We start from the raw sequence: 23,757 nt of genomic DNA on the forward strand, positions 1-23,757 counted from the left end.
GATGTTGATTCTGTCCACGTGTAATCTACTCTCTCTGTCACGATATTGTGTAACACATGTATGAAATGATGTTGATTCTGTCCACGTGTAATCTACTCTCTCTGTCACGATATTGTGTACCACATGTATGAAATGATGTTGAATCTGTCCACGTGTAATCTACTCTCTCTGTCACAATATTGTGTACCACATGTATGAAATGATGTTGACTCTGTCCACGTGTAATCTACTCTCTCTGTCACGATATTGTGTACCACATGTATGAAATGATGTTGTATCTGTCCACGTATAATCTTCTCTCTCTGTCACGATATTGTGTACCACATGTATGAAATGATGTTGATTCTGTTCACGTGTAATCTACTCTCTCTGTCACGATATTGTGTACCACATGTATGAAATGATGTTGATTCTGTCCACGTGTAATCTACTCTCTCTGTCACGATATTGTGTACCACATGTATGAAATGATGTTGAATCTGTCCACGTGTAATCTACTCTCTCTGTCACGATATTGTGTACCACATGTATGAAATGATGTTGTATCTGTCCACGTATAATCTACTCTCTCTGTCACGATATTGTTTAACACATGTATGAAATGATGTTGATTCTGTTCACGTGTAATCTACTCTCTCTGTCACGATATTGTGTACCACATGTATGAAATGATGTGGAATTTGTCCACGTGTAATCTACTCTCTCTGTCACGATATTGTGTACCACATGTATGAAATGATGTTGTATCTGTCCACGTGTAATCTACTCTCTCTGTCACGATATTGTGTACCACATGTATGAAATGATGTTGATTCTGTTCACGTGTAATCTACTCTCTCTGTCACGATATTGTGTACCACATGTATGAAATGATGTTGTATCTGTCCACGTATAATCTACTCTCTCTGTCACGATATTGTTTAACACATGTATGAAATGATGTTGATTCTGTTCACGTGTAATCTACTCTCTCTGTCACGATATTGTGTACCACATGTATGAAATGATGTGGAATTTGTCCACGTGTAATCTACTCTCTCTGTCACGATATTGTGTACCACATGTATGAAATGATGTTGTATCTGTCCACGTGTAATCTACTCTCTCTGTCACGATATTGTGTACCACATGTATGAAATGATGTTGATTCTGTTCACGTGTAATCTACTCTCTCTGTCACGATATTGTGTACCACATGTATGAAATGATGTTGTATCTGTCCACGTATAATCTTCTCTCTCTGTCACGATATTGTGTACCACATGTATGAAATGATGTTGATTCTGTTCACGTGTAATCTACTCTCTCTGTCACGATATTGTGTAACACATGTATGAAATGATGTTGAATCTGTCCACGTGTAATCTACTCTCTCTGTCACAATATTGTGTACCACATGTATGAAATGATGTTGATTCTGTCCACGTGTAATCTACTTTCTCGGTCACGATATTGTGTAACACATGTATGAAATGATGTTGAATCTGTCCACGTGTAATCTACTCTCTCTGTCACGATATTGTGTACCACATGTATGAAATGATGTTGATTTTGTCCACGTGTAATCTACTCTCTCTGTCACGATATTGTATAACACATGTATGAAATGATGTTGATTCTGTCCACGTGTAATCTACTCTCTCTGTCATGATATTGTGTACCACATGTATGTAATGATTATTGAATCTGTCCACGTGTAATCTACTCTCTGACACGATATTGTGTACCACATGTATGAAATGATGTTGATTCTGTCCACGTGTAATCTACTCTCTCTGTCACGATATTGTGTACCACATGTATGAAATGATGTGGAATTTGTCCACGTGTAATCTACTCTCTCTGTCACGATATTTTGTAACACATGTATGAATTGATGTTGATTCTGTCCACGTGTAATCTACCTTCTCTGTCACGATATTGTGTACCACATGTATGAAATGATGTTGAATCTGTCCACGTGTAATCTACTCTCTCTGTCACAATATTGTGTACCACATGTATGAAATGATGTTGACTCTGTCCACGTGTAATCTACTCTCTCTGTCACGATATTGTGTACCACATGTATGAAATGATGTTGTATCTGTCCACGTATAATCTTCTCTCTCTGTCACGATATTGTGTACCACATGTATGAAATGATGTTGATTCTGTTCACGTGTAATCTACTCTCTCTGTCACGATATTGTGTAACACATGTATGAAATGATGTTGAATCTGTCCACGTGTAATCTACTCTCTCTGTCACGATATTGTGTACCACATGTATGAAATGATGTTGATTCTGTCCACGTGTAATCTACTTTCTCGGTCACGATATTGTGTAACACATGTATGAAATGATGTTGAATCTGTCCACGTGTAATCTACTCTCTCTGTCACGATATTGTGTACCACATGTATGAAATGATGTTGATTTTGTCCACGTGTAATCTACTCTCTCTGTCACGATATTGTATAACACATGTATGAAATGATGTTGATTCTGTCCACGTGTAATCTACTCTCTCTGTCATGATATTGTGTACCACATGTATGAAATGATGTTGATTCTGTCCACGTGTAATCTACTCTCTCTGTCACAATATTGTGTACCACATGTATGAAATGATGTTGACTCTGTCCACGTGTAATCTACTCTCTCTGTCACGATATTGTGTACCACATGTATGAAATGATGTTGACTCTGTCCACGTGTAATCTACTCTCTCTGTCACGATATTGTGTACCACATGTATGAAATGATGTGGAATTTGTCCACGTGTAATCTACTCTCTCTGTCACGATATTGTATAACACATGTATGAAATGATGTTGATTCTGTCCACGTGTAATCTACTCTCTCTGTCATGATATTGTGTACCACATGTATGTAATGATTATTGAATCTGTCCACGTGTAATCTACTCTCTGACACGATATTGTGTACCACATGTATGAAATGATGTTGATTCTGTCCACGTGTAATCTACTCTCTCTGTCATGATACTGTGTACCACATGTATGTAATGATTATTGAATCTGTCCACTTGCAATCTACTTTCTGTCACGATTTTTGTTTACCACATGTAGGAAATGATGTTGTCACGATATGTTACTGGTGCGATATTGTCTGTGTTCTTGTTACATACCATTATTTTTGTTCAAGTGAAATAAAAATAATAAAATGTTGACCTCGAGTCAGACGTGTTACCTTCGCGCCACAGAGACTACATGTTGTCTAGAAAATAAGATACCAAAGGTTTTTTCTGCTAAAATCAATTTCCATATACATAGTTAAAGAATTGATACACATAACTCTGTACACGTGAAGGATATATCTACATATCGTTTCCTCACTTAGCTGTCATCACTTAGCTTAGTTCTTATCCTAGTCGTCCGACTTCCACGTGATTGACGGAGAAACGTAGAAATTATCAGGTAGACATGTGTATATATTGTTATTCAAACTTACATAAATGATGACACCACAATGACAATATTGTTAAAATTAATGATGACATCACAATGACAATTTTGTTAAAATTAATGATGACATCACAAGGGCAATATTGTTAAAATTAATGATGACATCACAAGGACAATATTGTTAAAATTAATGATGACATCACAATGACAATTTTGTTAAAATTAATGATGACATCACAAGGGCAATATTGTTAAAATTAATGATGACATCACAAGGACAATATTGTTAGAATTAATGATGACATCACAAGGGCAATATATTGTTAAAATTAATGATGACATCACAAGGGCAATACTGTTAAAATTAATGATGACACCACAATGGCAATACTATTAAAATTAATGATGACATCACAAGGACAATATTGTTAAAATTAATGATGACATCACAAGGACAATATTGTTAAAATTAATGATGACATCACAATGACAATATTGTTAAAATTAATGATGGCAGCACAATGATAATATTGTTAGAAATAATGATGACATCACAATGACAATATTGTTAAAATGAAGCTAGTGATGACATCATAAAGACAACATTGTATCAAATCAATATATCAAATATAGATACGAAGCAAGACATTAATATGAAAACAAATTAAATTCTGTATTAATAATGACAAACCTAAAGTAAAGTATTACGGATATGATTTTGTAATTAATTGATATCATAAAACAATATCATACAAGAAGAGTAAAACATCATATCAAAATAGTATAATATAATATAGAAATAATAAAATAACATATCAAAATATTACAATATCATATTTAAAAAGTACAATAACATATCAAAATATTACAATATCATATTTAAAAAGTACAATAACATATCAAAATATTACATTATCATATTTAAAAAGTACAATAACATATCAAAATATCACAATATCATATCAAAATAATACAATATCATATTAAAATGATATATATACATCAATATAATCAACAATGATGTAAAATATAAATTGAAATATCTATATGATTAGATGACTTCACAAAACAGTAAAATTTAAATATAATGCTGAAATAATTACATCACAACAATTTTCAAAGCGATATCGATGTAACAATACAATGTAACAATACATTGTAACAATACAGTGTAACAATACATTGTAACCAAAACTACTACGTACAGTGACCACAAAATGACTGACCCCGACGTGATTTGAACACGCAACCTTCTGATCTGGAGTCAGACGCGCTACCGTTGCGCCACGGAGTCCACATATGTTTAGATTTAAATTAACTTAACCAATGCTTTCTGACAAGACACCATTGTAAAATATTTATATCGTTTAGAAATGATGATTATAGAACTGAATTACATTACATTTGAGACAGTTATCACAAGAAAGATATAGATAATGTAAAAACATTGTAACCAAATAATATAATATTACATCATATCAGAAGACATTATTGTATTAAAATAATATCATATAAGATAATATACAAGTTACCAATGTTATGTAAAGATAATTGCTTAGTGTATATTTATGTACTTGACATCATAAAATACAAACGGTTTACCAAAGTGATATCTGTTGTAAATAATATCAGAATATATTTGTCAATACAAAAATTTGTATAACATTTTTTTTCAATAACTGGCATGATTAGTTCAAAGACAATAGTATCACAATAATATCTACATAATTCGCTAACATAAAAGCCGGTAATTTGGTTTCAAATAAACACTACAATGAAACCAAAAGTGTACCCGTGTGATATCACATGATACCATAATGAGACCCAATGTATCCTTTGGTAGAACCAATGTTATGTAATCCAATGTTTCATCCATTTTTATTCCCTTGATTTAATTAGCATATCTCTCGAACAAAACGTTACCTGAACACCCACTATGCATATATCACAAGAAAAATATTTTTTGGATGATTATTACTGATAATGGTTAATCACTGTATGATTTTTGAGAAACATATATAACGATTTGTCATTGTGGGGTGAAAAAAGAAAAAAAAATTAGGGTGTTGATCACATTCCAGGGTGGAATGTGTTTGATACCATGCTATACATTCCAAGGTTCGGGATGCAGTAGGTAGTATATTTATATCGGTAAGGAGGAAAATACAGTTATGAAATCAACAAAATTATAATGACCCCGACGTGATTTGAACACGCAACCTTCTGATCTGGAGTCAGACGCGCTACCGTTGCGCCACGGAGTCTACACACCCCAATAGATCATGAAACAATCTTTAGAGTTGAAATAACAAAAACGAATGTTTTAAGACACCATTGTAAAAAACTTATATCGTTTAGAAATGATAATTATAGAACTGAATTACATTACATTTTAGACAGTTATCAAAATAAAGATAACTACAAATAATGTAAAAACATTGCAAATACATTGTAATAATATAATGCAATATTACATCATATCAGAAGACATTATTGTATCAAAATATCTACTTCATATTAAGCTAATATACAAGATACGAAATTGTGTAAAGATTATTGCTAAGTGTTGATAACATTCCAGGGTGGGATGTGTTTGACACCATGTTATACTCTCCGAGGTTCGGGATGCAGTTGGTAGTAAATTTATATTGTTAAGGAGGAAAATACATTTATGAAATCAACAAAAGTAATATGACCCCGACGTGATTTGAACACGCAACCTTCTGATCTGGAGTCAGACGCGCTACCGTTGCGCCACGGAGTCCACATTTACCCAATGTGTATTGAGTTAGGCGTCTATCATTTACTTTAATGCTTATCTAAACGTGTACACACTGCATGGTATCGGCACGAGCTTAGGCGCTTACACGGACGATAGGATGATGCAATATAGCTATTTATTGAGTAATAATCCCAGCAAATACTTAACATACCTTTTTATGTTTTATAAGCAAAAAGGACAGAAAAATCAAAAGACGGAGTGACGCATCCGGAACACTGAAAACACTTGAGAGTTAAGAAAACATCTTGAAAGAATATCAATAAGTGGTAATTGTATACGTTATATATACCACACAAGAGGCAGGCTGTGACATTGGGTAAAAAAAAAACACAAGGCAGTGAAGGATGTTGTATCTATGAAAAAATATTCTAACTCGAATGTGTTTAAGAATGTCTACATGTCGTTTCCTTGTGTTAAAACAAGAAAAGTATCGCCTTTGGATTGGAGCAAATTTAGATCAATTGGTTCCGGGAAAAACAAAAAAAGTGTCCAACACTGTTGTAGATATGAAAAATGATGGTCTCCGATTCGTTTGATGGTACATCTGATCATAAATCTGACATTGAATTCATAAATTTCCTGGAGTGAATATAATTGATTTTACATATTCATTACTTAAGACAGACAGCTTTGGATATACCAGTGTATGTTTCTTCAAACAGCTGTTATTGAACAGGAGCAGTTCAGTACATCCTACCTAATTATAAGTGCACCTGCTTCAACTTACCTTAACCTTTTAAAACTTAACACGTGTGACTGGTATTACTTAACAGTTTAGGTTTACACTCAAGCATAAGTCACATTAAATATGTATTAAAAGGCAGTGATTAACATTGAAAAATGAGTTATGCTAACTTGGTGTCATATACTTAAATGCTAATCGTTTATCAGGTAGTATCTTTTTATTTTTGAAAATTGAAAATTGAATTAAATATCTGTGAAAAAAGCATTTTACACACCAGTAAACAACAAAAAGAAATAAACATTTACATTTTGAAATTTGTTTTTATTTGCGCTGATTTTAAAAAAAAATCGTTATTCATTCGACGTTTTACGCTCTGACGGAACAGCCCGACAACTTATGGAAAAGAAAAATGGCTGATTCCATTTTGAAGGGAAAGTTGTCAGACTTCACGTTTACGGCGGTGGAAACATCAGTTTTGTTGGCGAGGCGAAATAGAGTATACAAATCGGAAATGTAAATATTGATAATCGATTGTTGCAAAAACGTGTCAGGCATTCTGAAATATCACTACTAGGCACTGTAAGATAGTGTATGATCTGATGAATTCCTAGTTCTATCAAACTGGTACTTACATTTCTAGATGCCACAGGGAATTTATAAACAGTACACGCTACAGATATCATATTATTACGAGTCAAGCGATATATTTCCAGAATGGATATCACAGAAACCTTCTCTATAGATGTGTTATTTCTGTGATTTTCAGGTCACTGTGTTACAAACAATCGTTTGTGTAACCATATCTCTCTATAAGTACACTAAGCGGATGAGGTTGTCATTATATCCGATTATGGATGAGCCAGTCTGATAGAAATCAAAATTATCGATCTGTAAGTATTTACAATGCTTACAACGTATCTTCTTGATAATTCTACAGAAATTTTTCCACGTTGTATTTAAAAAAGAAAAGTGCTGAAAAAAGTGAGGTGTCCGTTAATAATCCCATTTTTTTTGGGGGGGGGGGGAGATCGAAATTGTAGCTATAGACAGTGAAAACGATTTATACCAAATCTGAAATCAATGATGTCAAAAACTGACATTAATTTACTTTCCGAAAATTCTGGTAATTTCATTTCATTAAATTAACCATTCTCCCACTCCTACTACCATTGTACTCCTTGTAATGGTGTATCTGCGTTAATTGCTTTCTACTGCCTATATTGTTTTTGTATCATCAATTACGAGTATAAATTCGGGTTCTGTTGACGAGTCAGTATTTTCTTTGCTGTTTTTGTCCAAACTTTGCTGCCGTGGTGTTAAGACATGGTAGGCCGTATTGTGAAAAAATGAACTTATTGGTGATAAATGAAAAAGGCTGTTGTCTATTAAATCCAACCGTGATATGCGTACACTCGTTATTTCATTTAGCTTTAACCTGTAAAAACGTAAATTGTATTAGATGAAAATACCAAATACAAAACATTTAGAGTATATTAAATTATATGAACACATTAGAATAAACATCCTCTATATCTTTGTAATATTAAGTTATGGTAGAATTATAGAAATATTTGGAAAGTCATGTAACAATCCTGAATCATTCCTTTTTAACTTTTATCTCAGTTACATCTGTTTAATAAGTGACAAGCATTTCCGATCTTTTCTTATCAGCTATGATAGTTTAAACAAATGTAATGCGTAAAAAATCGAGACTTGGATAGAAAGAATTAATAACAACAAACAGCAATCTCTCACAAGGAAACCACCGAGTTATTGTTTTTCAGACCCCGTTAAGTCAGGGAGAGAAAGATGTGCTTATAATTAATCAGAAATGATTCTCTTCGTTACACTTACGTTCAGGCTAATACATGAACTAAGGACAGGTGGGTGAGAATGCGTCTCTTTGTTGTTATTAGATATGTCTTGTCTACTACGGCCGATAGCAGCCGACAAAACACTTCTATTAATTTGAAAAAGTAAGAAGGAAAGTACCTATATTTAAACATAGTCATAATCCAATTTCAAAATTTAATAAAACTATGGCGAAATATGAACAGAAGATAGATAATCTTGTAACAGTACAAGGATAATAAGACCGGGTGCTCCAGAAGAGTCGGCGTCTTCTGCTTCAGCCACGATACCTGTCATGTAAATCTTGGTCAGTCCAAGTAAGCAATGTCACGTTCACAAATGAGAACAAGGTATGTTACAACGGAACAAACAGGCGAACTAATGAACATCAAACACGTCAAGTTTCGTGTCGTACAAAGAAACAAAATATTTCTCATTGAAATCCCTATGACGACCAATATTTTTCATGTATCTGCATCTTTTGAAACCCTATATTACTTGTTTGACCGTCAGTTGACGACTTCTGCTCAAAAATCGTGATAATTGGGACAGTCCCCTGAGTATCGAATCAACTGCGACATGTAAACACCATAGGCTGAAGACGCAGGAACGTTGCTATCCAGATATGGAAAATCGCGAACAGAGAAATTGAAATCTTATCATACAGCTCGGTGGAAAGAGGCTCATGTTAGTATCGTTGTAGGAAAAGACAGAATGAGCAGCTGGTGTAGAAACGTCTGTTGTGTCCTTAATTTCCAAATCTAGTAGGTATACAGATTGACAAAACGTTTTTTTGTTAGTTAAAGACAAGACATCATCAATATCTGACAGTGAAATTAAACGACTTTGCTTGGTCTTTGTGACCTGTTTTGTTAAGCTCTTCAATGAATTCCGATTAGGCAGCAGCGGATACCCAGATTTGGATGTCATTTGTAGTAGTGATCGCACCAGCAACATCACCAAGGATAAAACATTTACTGGGAATTCAGTGATCCTTGTTAGTGATTTTTGCAACACGACAATACCTATGTCTACAACACATTCCCACACACGTCACGCCAGCAAAATATTGTTAAATGTTCAAGGTTCGCTTGTACAGTTTGCATGTCTGTGACCCAAAGACCACGTGTGGAAAAGATTGGTCTACTGTCAAAATTAGTGCTGGACTGACAAAGTGGACGACATTCCAGCTGTAGTGATTAGATATCACACATACAATGATAAGAATATATGCTTAATCACAGCTCTGGTGGATTTAACTCGTCAACTCCGTAGAATTATTTAATGTTAAAGCGGTCACTTTTCAGATTCCATATCTGAATTCTAATAGCTTCACGTGAAGCTTTAGCAAGTAATTTGTAACTGAAAACATCACCAATTATTTATTAACAACTATTTATTATAGAATTTCTTATTAACAGTAACAATCAGCGTGACTGATTTGGAGTTATATTAATCCGGAATTCAATGATATGATGGTACTACTTTGGAGTGAGACTGATCGAACCATATGTTTCGTTTAATTTTACAAAAATTCATGTTATATATATGATATATGACTGTCTTGTTGGTGAACTATGAGTCAAATGAGTGTCTGGTTGGTGACCTATGTTACATATCATGTCTGAATGGTGACCTATGTTATATATCATGTCTGGTTGGTGACGTATGTGATATATCTGTGTCTGGTTGGTGGACTATGTGATATATCTGTGTCTGGTTGGTGACATATGTGATATATCAGTGTCTGGTTGGTGACCTATGTTATATATCTGTCTGGTTGGTGACGTATGTGATATATCTGTGTCTGGTTGGTGGACTTTGTGATATATCTGTGTCTGGTTGGTGACATATGTGATATATCTGTGTCTGGTTGGTGACCTATGTTATATATCAGTGTCTGGTTGGTGACGTGTGATATATCTGTGTCTGGTTGGTGAACTATGTGATATATCTGTGTCTGGTTGGTGACATATGTGATATATCAGTGTCTGGTTGGTGACATATGTTATATATCAGTGTCTGGTTGGTGGACTATGTGATATATCAGTGTCTGGTTGGTGACATATGTTATATATCAGTGTCTGGTTGGTGGACTATGTTATATATCAGTGTCTGGTTGGTGAACTATGTGATATATCAGTGTCTGGTTGGTGACCTGTGTGATATATCAGTGTCTGGTTGGTGACCTATGTGATATATCAGTGTCTGGTTGGTGACCTATGTTATATATCAGTGTCTGGTTGGTGACATATGTGATATATCAGTGTCTGGCTGGTGGACTATGTGATATATCAGTGTCTGGTTGGTGACCTATGTTATATATCAGTGTCTGGTTGGTGACCTATGTTATATATCAGTGTCTGGTTGGTGACCTCTATGTTATATATCAGTGTCTGGTTGGTGACCTATGTTATATATCAGTTTCTGGTTGGTGACCTATGTTATATATCTGTGTCTGGTTGGTGACATATGTGATATATCTGTGTCTGGTTGGTGACATATGTTATATATCAGTGTCTGGTTGGTGACCTATGTTATATATCAGTGTCTGGTTGATGACCTATGTTATATATCAGTGTCTGGTTGGTGACCTATGTTATATATCAGTGTCTGGTTGGTGACCTATGTGATATATCAGTGTCTGTTTGGTGACCTGTTATATATCAGTGTCTGGTTGGTGACCTATGCGATGCATCAGTGTCTGATTGGTGCACTATGCGATACATCAGTGTCTGATTGGTGACCTATGTGATATATCAGTGTCTGTTTGGTGACCTATGTGATATATCTGTGTCTGGTTGGTGACATAAGTGATATATCAGTGTCTGATTGGTGAACTATGCGATACACCAACATCTGGTTGGTGAGCTTTGTGATATATCGACGTCCCCTTGGTTAACTTGACTGACAAATTCATCATTGTTTGACACAGAAAATCCTGCTTGAGATCTTGAAATGAAAACAAATCTTATGACTAAAATAATCCAAGGAAGTGAACACCCTCCATCTTTAAAAAATCTGTTGATAGTTTTGTTCATATCACAGCAGAGGGATCAACACATGTATATAGTGAAACGAATATATTGGTGGGTAGGTAGCTTTAAGAGTGGTTAAAGGGGCGCTGTTTTTACGTTGAATTCGTGATATATAATGTTTGGTAAACTGAAATTTGAACCTGTTGGTTTAGAATGATGCATCATATCAGTTTAGCATATATGTTATGCATATGTCATATGATGCATATTCATGGAAAAGTCACTGGAAAGGAACGCCTAAACGCGTACGTGAATTCGACCTCAATGTCCTCACTGACACTTTCATTAATAGATGAAATGTTTGTCATTTTAATTAAGATGGCTGACTTTATGTTTTGTAAAATCAAAATAATAAATGTCACTTATGGTGTATGCCCATACATCAGAGTTTGATATTTATGACATTCTCGCTAGATATTGACGTCCTCCGACACCCGATACCTATGTATGTTAAGTTGTTATGTATTCGACACCTATATATCCCGTTTCCATGATAAATGTTGATTCCGATGACACGTAGTGTTGCGCATGTATCGTATCCCACTACCATTCACGAGCCCCCGCTATTTCCCGTATTTGCATGTATCAAACAGCCATCTATCAGCCGGAATCGTTGACGAGGTCAGCCCCCTCCGACCCTTCCTGTCACTACTTACGACCTCCGGAGCAGGTGTGTGTTTGTTTGACGAAATCTGTGTCAATAAGACGTTTGTTTCTCAACGTCGGCATGGTAGAATATGAGTCATATATATTTTATAAGCGTTTTCCATCATTCTAGTGTTATATATACAAACGAACTTATTTCACCGGGATAAAGAAATACTTGGCTGTCCCGCCCATTTCCTTTCCATGTAGAACCTACAGGTGTTTGTGTGATAGTCAATGGTTAATGTGTTTGGTTGGTAGACAAAAGCACACACATTACGCATGACTGAAATTCAAGACGGAGTAAATGGAGCTAGGAGCTGATAGTTTCGTAGTAATTGTAAATTTGCACGTTTTCTAATTTGACTGAAGCTAGGTCTTTAAACAATAATTACCCTACAAAAGAATCTGACACCACAATTTAATTCTCTTTCATAACAGGTGTTGACATCTAAGGTATTTTTGTACATTTCAAATTTTACATAGTGAATTTTTTATTGATTTTCTCACAGCTAATTATTAGAAGGTAATTGTGCTTTGTCGACACAAACGTGTGTATCGTTTCACATATTGCTCTTTTATTTGTTTAGCTGTCCCGAATTGTCTCCCCCGGTAGGAAGACATACCACACTCAGGTGGACACGGTTCATGCTGGCGTGCCAGTCCCGTGTACTTTTTATGTTTGGAATGCAGTTATTGTCCAAATATTGCAGATTTGATTCTTAAGTGGTTTTATTGACATTTTAATCAAATTTGATTAAATTTCTTCAAATATTTATTTCGCAAGAATTGTTATAAAACTTAACGAATACAGTAAAAACTCATCTTTGTCACAAAACATTACAATTACAACAATTTAAGTGATGTTCTAAAAACCACTCGTTGCGATCGCCATTTTCTAAGTATTTCGATTGCTTTGAAGTTTGATGTCGATAAACAATAAACTGTGCGACTACATTTGAGTTCAGTGCAAAATTATTTAAAAACTCATCTTTGTCACAAAACATTACAATTACAACAATTTAAGTGATGTTCTCAAAACCACTCGTTGCGATCGCCATTTTCTAAGTATTTCGATTGCTTTGAAGTTTGATGTCGATAAACAATGAATACAATGTAACGGCTTCTTCACAGTGAAACATGACGAGCATGAACGGAATGACAACTAAACATCAAAACACACTACTAATGTCAGCGGAATGACAGCTAAACAGCGGCACACACTACCGAACATCAACGGAATGACAGCTAAACAGTGACACACACTACTAATGTCAACAGAATGACAGCTAAACAGCGGCACACATTACCGAACATCAACGGAATGACAGCTAAACAGCGGCACACACTACCGAACATCAACGGAATGACAACTAAACAGTGACACACACTACTAATGTCAACAGAATGACAGCTAAACAGCGGCACACATTACCGAACATCAACGGAATGACAGCTAAACAGCGGCACACACTACCGAACATCAACGGAATGACAACTAAACAGCGGCACACACTAACGAACATCAACGGAACACACTAACGAACATCAACGGAATGACAACTAAACAGCGGCACACACTACCGAACATCAACGGAATGACAACTAAACAGCGGCACACACTACCGAACATCAACGGAATGACAACTAAACAGCGGCACACACTACCGAACATCAACGGAATGACAACTAAACAGCGGCACACACTACCGAACATCAACGGAATGACTAAACAGCGGCACAACAGCGGAATGATAAACAGCGGCACACATTACCGAACATCAACGGAATGACAACTAAACAGCGGCACACACTATCGAACATCAACGGAATGACAACTAAACAGCGGCACACACTACCGAACATCAACGGAATGACAACTTAACAGCGACACACATTACCGAACATCAACAGAATGACAACTTAACAGCGACACACATTACCGAACATCAACGGAATGACAACTAAACAGCGGCACACACTACCGAACATCAACGGAATGACAACTAAACAGCGACACACACTACTAAAGTCAACAGAATGACAACTTAACAGTGACACACACTACTAAAGTCAACAGAATGACAACTAAACAGTGACACACACTACTAAAGTCAACAGAATGACAGCTAAACAGCGGCACACATTACCGAACATCAACGGAATGACAGCTAAACAGCGGCACACACTACCGAACATCAACGGAATGACAACTAAACATTAAAACACACTACCGAACATCAAGGGAATGACAGCTAAACAGCGGCACACATTACCGAACATCAACGGAATGACAACTAAACAGCGGCACACACTAACTAAACAGCGGCACACACTACCGAACACAACGGAATGACAACTAAACAGCGGCACACACTACCGCAACATCAACGGAATGACAACTAAACAGCGGCACACACTACCGAACATCAACGGAATGACAACTAAACAGCGGCACACACTACCGAACATCAACGGAATGACAACCAAACAACGGCACACACTACCGAACATCAACGGAATGACAACTAAACAGCGGCACACACTATCGAACATCAACGGAATGACAACTAAACATCAAAACCCACTACTAATGTCAACGGAATGACCTAAACAGTGACACACATCAATGTCAACAGAATGACAGCTAAACAGCGGCACACACTACCGAACATCAACGGAATGACAGCTAAACAGCGGCACACATTACCGAACATCAACGGAATGACAGCTAAACAGCGGCACACACTACCGAACATCAACGGAATGACAGCTAAACAGCGGCACACATTACCGAACATCAACGGAATGACAGCTAAACAGAACATCAAGGGGCACACACACACATACTAATGTCAACAGAATGACAGCTCAACGGCACACATGACACACTAAACAGCGGCACACACTACCGAACATCAACAGAATGACAACTAAACATTAAACCCCTCTACCGAAGATCAAGGTTATGACAGCTTATCAGCGGCTCTCACTGCCGAACATCAACGGAATGACAACTAAACAGCGGCACACACTACCGAACATCAACGGAATGACAACTTAACAGCGACACACATTACCGAACATCAACAGAATGACAACTTAACAGCGACACACATTACCGAACATCAACGGAATGACAACTAAACAGCGGCACACACTACCGAACATCAAGGGAATGACAACTAAACAGTGACACACACTACTAAAGTCAACAGAATGACAGCTTAACAGCGGCACACACTACCGAACATCAACGGAATGACAACTAAACAGTGACACACACTACTAAAGTCAACAGAATGACAACTAAACAGCGACACACACTAACGAACATCAACGGAATGACAACTAAACAGCGGCACACACTACCGAACATCAACGGAATGACAACTAAACAGCGGCACACACTACCGAACATCAAGGGAATGACAGCTAAACAGCGGCACACACTACCGAACATCAAGGGAATGACAGCTAAACAGCGGCACACACTACCGAACATCAACGGAATGACAACTAAACAGCGGCACACACTACCGAACATCAACGGAATGACAACTAAACAGCGGCACACACTACCGAACATCAACGGAATGACAACTAAACAGCGGCACACACTACCGAACATCAACGGAATGACAGCTAAACAGCGGCACACACTACCGAACATCAACGGAATGACAACTAAACAGCGGCACACACTACCGAACATCAACGGAATGACAGCTAAACAGCGGCACACACTATCGAACATCAACGGAATGACAACTAAACATCAAAACACACTACTAATGTCAACGGAATGACAACTAAACAGTGACACACACTACTAATGTCAACAGAATGACAACTAAACAGCGGCACACATTACCGAACATCAACGGAATGACAGCTAAACAGCGGCACACACTACCGAAATGATGACAGCTAAACAGCGGCACACACTAAACAGCGGAATGACAGCTAAACAGCGGCAATGAACATCAACGGAATGACAACTAAACAGCGGCACACACTACCGAACATCAACAGAATGACAACTAAACAGCGACACACACTACCGAACATCAACGGAATGACAACTAAACAGCGGCACACACTACCGAACATCAACGGAATGACAACTAAACATTAAAACACACTACCGAACATCAACGGAATGACAACTAAACAGCGGCACACACTACCGAACATCAACGGAATGACAACTAAACAGCGGCACACACTACCGAACATCAACGGAATGACAACTAAACAGCGGCACACACTGCCGAACATCAAGGGAATGACAACTAAACAGCGGAACATCAAGGGAATGACAATTAAACAGCGGCACACACTACCGAACATCAAGGGAATGACAACTAAACAGCGGCACACACTGCCGAACATCAAGGGAATGACAATTAAACAGCGGCACACACTACCGAACATCAACGGAATGACAACTAAACAGCGGCACACACTACCGAACATCAACGGAATGACAACTAAACAGCGGCACACACTACCGAACATCAACGGAATGACAACTAAACAGCGGCACACACTACCGAACATCAACGGAATGACAACTAAACAGCGTCACACACTACCGAACATCAACGGAATGACAACTAAACAGCGGCACACACTACCGAACATCAACGGAATGACAACTAAACAGCGGCACACACTACCGAACATCAACGGAATGACATCAACGACACACATGACAACTAAACAGCGGACACACACTACCGAACATCAACGGAATGACATCTAAACAGCGGCACACATTACTAACATCAACTGAATGACAGCTAAACAGCGGCACACACTACCGAACATCAACGGAATGACAACTAAACAGCGGCGAACATCAACACACTAAACAGCGGACACACACTACCGAACATCAACGGAATGACAACTAAACAGCGGCACACACTACCGAACATCAACGGAATGACAACTAAACAGCGGCACACACTACCGAACATCAACGGAATGACAACTAAACAGCGGCACACACTACCGAACATCAACGGAATGACAACTAAACAGCGACACACACTATTGAACATCAACGGAATGACAACTAAACAGCGGCACACACTACCGAACATCAACGGAATGACAGCTAAACAGCGGCACACACTACCGAACATCAACGGAATGACAACTAAACAGCGGCACACACTACCGAACATCAACGGAATGACAGCTAAACAGCGGCACACACTACCGAACATCAACGCAACTAAACAGCGGCACACACTGCCGAACATCAAGGGAATGACAACTAAACAGCGGCACACACTACCGAACATCAACGGAATGACAACTAAACAGCGGCACACACTACCGAACATCAACGGAATGGCAACTAAACAGCGACACACACTAACGAACATCAGCGGAATGACAACTAAACAGCGGCACACACTACCGAACATCAACAGAATGACAACTAAACATCGGCACACACTCAACATCGGAATGACAACTAAACAGCGGCACACACTACCGAACATCAACGGAATGACAACTAAACAGCGGCACACACTACCGAACATCAACGGAATGACAACTAAACAGCGGCACACACTACCGAACATCAAGGGAATGACAACTAAACAGCGGCACACACTACCGAACATCAACGGAATGACAACTAAACAGCGGCACACACTACCGAACATCAACGGAATGACAACTAAACAGCGGCACACACTACCGAACATCAACGGAATGACAACTAAACAGCGGCACACACTACCGAACATCAACGGAATGACAACTAAACAGCGGCACACACTACCGAACATCAACGGAATGACAACTAAACAGCGGCACACACTACCGAACATCAACGGAATGACAACTAAACAGCGGCACACACTACCGAACATCAACGGAATGACAACTAAACAGCGGCACACACTACCGAACATCAACGGAATGACAACTAAACAGCGGCACACACTACCGAACATCAACGGAATGACAACCAAACAGCGGCACACACTACCGAACATCAACGGAATGACAACTTAACAGCGACACACACTACCGAACATCAGCGGAATGACAACTAAACAGCGGCACACACTACCGAACATCAACGGAATGACAACTAAACAGCGGCACACACTACCGAACATAAACGGAATGACAACTAAACAGCGACACACACTACCGAACATAAACGGAATGACAACTAAACAGCGGCACACACTATCGAACATCAACGGAATGACACACAAAACAGCGAAACACACCAACGTACATCACTTTCGTGAAAAATCACAGAACATTTTGTAAACAAAACCAAAGATTTTAATTGAAAATTGAAAGAGGTACGGTGTGTTACCGCCTGACTAAAATTAAATGTGACCAACAGTAGAATTTTAAAAACATTTCCAAATTCTGGTTTAAAAAAAGACATCTTGAATATGTGATATCTCCTATTTTTACAGATTGTCAAAGTTGCTACCTTAAATAACATGCACTCAAACATGGAGATTTTCCAGGCTTCAAATGCAGTTTTGACACAAAGCGCAGACACGGACCAACCTTAAAGCAGCTGAACCTTATCCAGTATGATCAGATAAAATTTAAATCCTATCCTCAAAAATTGATGCAATCCGCATTACTCACACGTAAGTCGCATTTTCATGGGGTCGCGCATTCCCTCTTAACTACACTGGGAACATGATGTTGTTTTGTTTTTTATTTATTTGTTTGTTTGTTTTCGAGTTTTTTCCCGTACACCTTTTTAAGCAACCTATTCTAGTGGTAAGTGTCGTTTTATCTAATTATTCATAGCCATATGCATTACAACGAGTGATGGCCAAAAACCTAACTTCTTACCTCAAGTGAAAATGAATGCAGTCGATGAGCTAGTGACATAGGGCCGTACTTGACATGGTAGAATGTCATCTCGATATTCAATGAAACTTAAGAATTGTAAATATATTATTTAGTAAAAAGATAACAGACCTTTGGATTAATTTTTTGTTTTGTCTTTTCTTGTACATTTCAAAGCTATAATACTGTCAGTGATATGCACGGTATACACATCACTTATAGAATGGATATTCTATACTCCGTATGCACATTTATGTGTCGTCATTAGCTAGGTATTTGAAGTAGATGCTTCGTCATGTTAAAGCGTCATACCTCAAATTTGCAAATATATTTTATTTGCTTGTTTTACCCTACTTTTGTTTATTTTCTAATAACTGGAGACCAGCAGGTCACTTAAACCGTCAATTTCCATTGGCGATGTTGTCAACGCTAAAATGGCGTCACTGGAGAGAGAAGCGTCATTGCCAAGTCATGGTTACCCGAGATCTACTAATGTGTCCTCAATTTCACATAACGGGGCGGATGCCTGATTCCCATCAGGGAAATGGGGATGGGTGCATTACTGTATATTCAAGTTAAGTACACATTCTGTGTGACGTGATAAACACACGATACAAACAATATCAATGTATATCTTTATAACTAAACTTATATGATGTAAGGTTGACAACAAATAAAAAGTTTACGCCCACTATAAATAAAACACATTTTCGATATTTATCTCTACCTACATTATCTAGATGTCACTGGATGATAAAGTATTTTTAAGGTTAGGAGCGAAAATACCATTGCTAACATTTACAGAAAATGCGATCACTTACCCCAAAATCAACGTTCAAACTTAATACCATCGTTTGAAGACGGTGCACCACCTGTCATCATTAACATAGACTACACCGTGAGATTCATTTAGAAAAAAGAATGTCTTTAAAAGAATCTATCAAATATCTCTCGTAGAATAGATGTCCTGAAATGATTATGAAAATGTTACTTTTTATTATTTTATTAGTTATGAATTTAAAGAAATAAACTCTCGTCTGTTTTCTTAAGCTCATTACTGACCGTTGTTGTTGGTACGGGTTTGGCACCCCAACACTGAAATTGAAAGTATGAATATTTATTGGAAAAGAGTTATTACTAAAGAATTATATTTAAACTTTTTTTAACATTTTCAAAAGTGAATATTCATAATTTAAATATTATATAACAAGTATTTTGTAGTGAATTTCTTTATTATTCTTTCTAACCATTTCGTTTCAACTGAGATTAGATTTTCTACATATGTTTGAATACATAAACACGGTATTGCACGTTTTGTGTACTATTTTGTCACTACATTAAAGTGTTTGACAAAAGAAAGAAGAATGAATTAAAATGCATCATACATCTGTTTCGTCCTTCTAGGTTTCATGAAAACGAGCAGGTGGCAGAACAAAAGGAAAAGTATTGACATAAATGTCAAAACATAGATGGGGAGGTGGACTTACAGTGTAAATAAAAAAATCGTGATTTTCTTTGCTGGATTTCAAAAGCACTTGAAGCACATGAACCGTGCCAACATTCGAATAAATTAAAATATTGCGTGTAAACTTGGGGGACACAACAAACAACCAGCAGTGTCTACATGTACCATCAGAAATCTGACAGTATTGTCAAAAGAGGCATAAACATGAATTATTCCATTCATTATGAATTTCCATAACATATATCAATGTTCATATGTTACAGGATGAGTTATATATGATGAAGAGTACGCGGGGAATGAAAATTTTATGAAAATATTTCAATCATATTTCAACCTCTTTCAACCTATTTCAAACATTTACCAAACATTTAAGACTTTAGGAAAACCAAACATTTTCTTTTATATCACAATAATATATATGAAAATGTTGATAGCTACTGTAGCATTCATTGTGTAGTAGATTGAGTGTCAACCCTATATTGCGGCTGTGTACCACTGTCCTCCGCCACGGTAGCGGATCGTATGTACTGCTATTAGCCAGTCATTAACATCTCTCGACACGTGCAACGAGGCCTTGGTAACAATGGCAACGGTACGGTGTGACTTTTCAAAAGCCCAGAGGGCTGGGGCTGACTGGTACATCGTTTAAGTCGAACATCGTCACAATCACAGAGCATAGCAAATGATACGGGTGCGATTTTAAAGCTGGTATTTGAACCTTGGTAATTAAAGGATGCTCACGTGGCAAACCTCGGTTGTCGGGAATATTAGCCATAATTTTCCGGGTGCGTTAATGTCCTGAATTGGAGGCATCAGTTGGGCGAACTGGTGTCATAAATCAGAAATCTACAGTGTGGTTTGCCTTACAACTTCTCCATCACGCTCTGGGAGCCTATTCATCGCCAGATCATATTCTGACGTCAAAACAGGAGAAGGGCAGACAACCTGAAGTCCAAACGGAGTTCAGGTTCGGCTTGCTTACACAAATGGCTACACAGACACCGAATCGAGATGAGTGTACATTTAAAAGAGCCAACTTAAGTTAGCTAAGAGTAAATCTGAGTGTAATTTAACAGTGTTATATAACACATTTTTTTGCCATTCCACCATTTAAACTCCATTGATGGAGTCTTGAAAACCATCGAACTACCTATGGAGTGGTGACAAACTGTAGCATGCGGTTTGCCATGGAGTACGCATAATTGCCGGGTGCATATATGGGAGGAGTTGTAACCCTCCCATGAATCTAACCCCTGTCTAACGCGTAGCAAACGTCTTTACAGTCAGATATATTGTCCAAGTCAGGTATCGTTAGTTCTCAAATTGCGAACAATGTGGCTGACTTTCTGGACTCGTACCGATAAAAATGACGAGAGTCACACCGACCGACACGTGTTAGGAAAGAAAAGACGATGTTACGTAAACGTTACACGCGCACGCACATAATAACCGCAGACTTCATCACACGTGCAACCTCATTTCACTGTTTACAACTGCCTTTTAAATGTACAATATAAATTCTCTGATGATGCTTCACTCGTTTCGCTAAATTTCTGAATAATCCATAAAATTGACTCTCGTAACGATATACACTTAGGAAATCCTAAGATATTTAGAGAAATTATCAAGTTTAATGAATTATGAAACTATTACATCTTTTCACCTACATTTAAGAATTTCTTTAGACTAATTTTGATTGTCCTAACGTGCCTCTCGTATTTCAACACTTTAAGCTCTTAGCCGAGTCCTAGAACGAAACAGCTGCATGGCGAAATTTGATTCACTATTTGGTCATACAATATTTAAATCAAAATTTATATTAAAATCTGATAATAACTTTGGGTGTCATTTGTATGTTTTGTGCTGATGTTGATGAAAGAATCTGATTTAAAGTCCCTGCCAGTATAAGCTCGATGTGGCCAAACTGTCGGTTTGTACCACAAAAAGTTAAATGTAACAATGTAAAGCATTGCTACTGTATCTTTTATCATGATATTTGATAACAACATCAATGAAAAGAAAGTTTCCAGAAAAAAATGTGATGGCGGAGTAACATTTTCTTAAATAATGATAGTAAAAATGTAGCATTTAAATTGAGCCTCAACTCACTTACATCATGACTTAGTTGTACCTAAATAGTTCTCACTCAAATCATGACTTAGTTGTAACTAAATATTTACTCACTCGAATCATGAATTAGTTGTAAATAAATATCTACTCACTCAGACCATCATTTAGCTGTTTCTAAATTTCTATTCACTCAGACAAGGATTTTAGTTGACATCAACATGCGCAATTGCTATAACCTACATAAGTTATACCCAAAAAAAAGAAACGTTTCTGTTTATTTTTCAGAGTTTGATATAAGTGTGTTTATGAATCGTAGCATGTACTTCAACGTTGACAGATCAAATATTCACAGGCAGTATAGGAAATAAAAAAACCTGGAGTGATTACCTTGTTATTGGTGTGTTACAATATATATTGCCATATAAAATCCCCGTTTCCCACTTTTCAGGTTTTCATATTACACCAAATACGCGATATTTGTCATAAAATGTATATTGCATGTCAGCAAAAACCATTGTTAAATTGTACCACCTAATAAAGAATATATTGAAGTATACAACGAAAACATCAACGCGTTCATCACGTGCTAATTAACGGGTCTATAAATAGTCTGTCTCGCTCGGATTAATACATAAACCGTTTAGATAACGCACCATGGCTTATCAGTAAGAGAATCACAAACAAACGTAATACAAATGTAACAGAGGAACATACAAAGAATGTGTTATCTCTCCAGGTGATGTAGAGATTGTCATGTAGGGCACCTAGCACGTAACACACAGTGATCTAATCAATACATTGTACTGAAACACAAAATATTGTTAAAATTACACTATGATAAAAAATATAATATGATTTCATTTTATTTCAGAACATCTACTAGATCCGGTCCTGCATACAAAATATACATATATATATATTTACTTACGTCATGTTGTAAATCATTCATTTATTA

General features: G+C 37.1%; 3 non-coding genes across 3 annotated transcripts; all 3 read right to left on the reverse strand.

Annotated features, from left to right (window-relative positions):
• Positions 1–4,633: 4,633 nt before the first annotated feature.
• Positions 4,634–4,705, reverse strand: Trnaw-cca (transfer RNA tryptophan (anticodon CCA)). Its single transcript has one exon. It is a non-coding gene; the product is annotated as a tRNA-Trp (tRNA).
• Positions 4,706–5,603: 898 nt separating this feature from the next.
• Trnaw-cca (transfer RNA tryptophan (anticodon CCA)) lies at positions 5,604–5,675 on the reverse strand. Its single transcript has one exon. It is a non-coding gene; the product is annotated as a tRNA-Trp (tRNA).
• A 428-nt stretch (positions 5,676–6,103) lies between these two features.
• On the reverse strand, positions 6,104–6,175 carry Trnaw-cca (transfer RNA tryptophan (anticodon CCA)). The gene has a single exon. It is a non-coding gene; the product is annotated as a tRNA-Trp (tRNA).
• Positions 6,176–23,757: the final 17,582 nt, after the last annotated feature.

The sequence above is a fragment of the Ylistrum balloti genome, unplaced genomic scaffold, assembly GCF_031769215.1.
Source record: "Ylistrum balloti isolate Yb309-2 unplaced genomic scaffold, AGI_CSIRO_Ybal_v1 Utg369882, whole genome shotgun sequence".
NCBI classification, from domain to species: domain Eukaryota; kingdom Metazoa; phylum Mollusca; class Bivalvia; order Pectinida; family Pectinidae; genus Ylistrum; species Ylistrum balloti.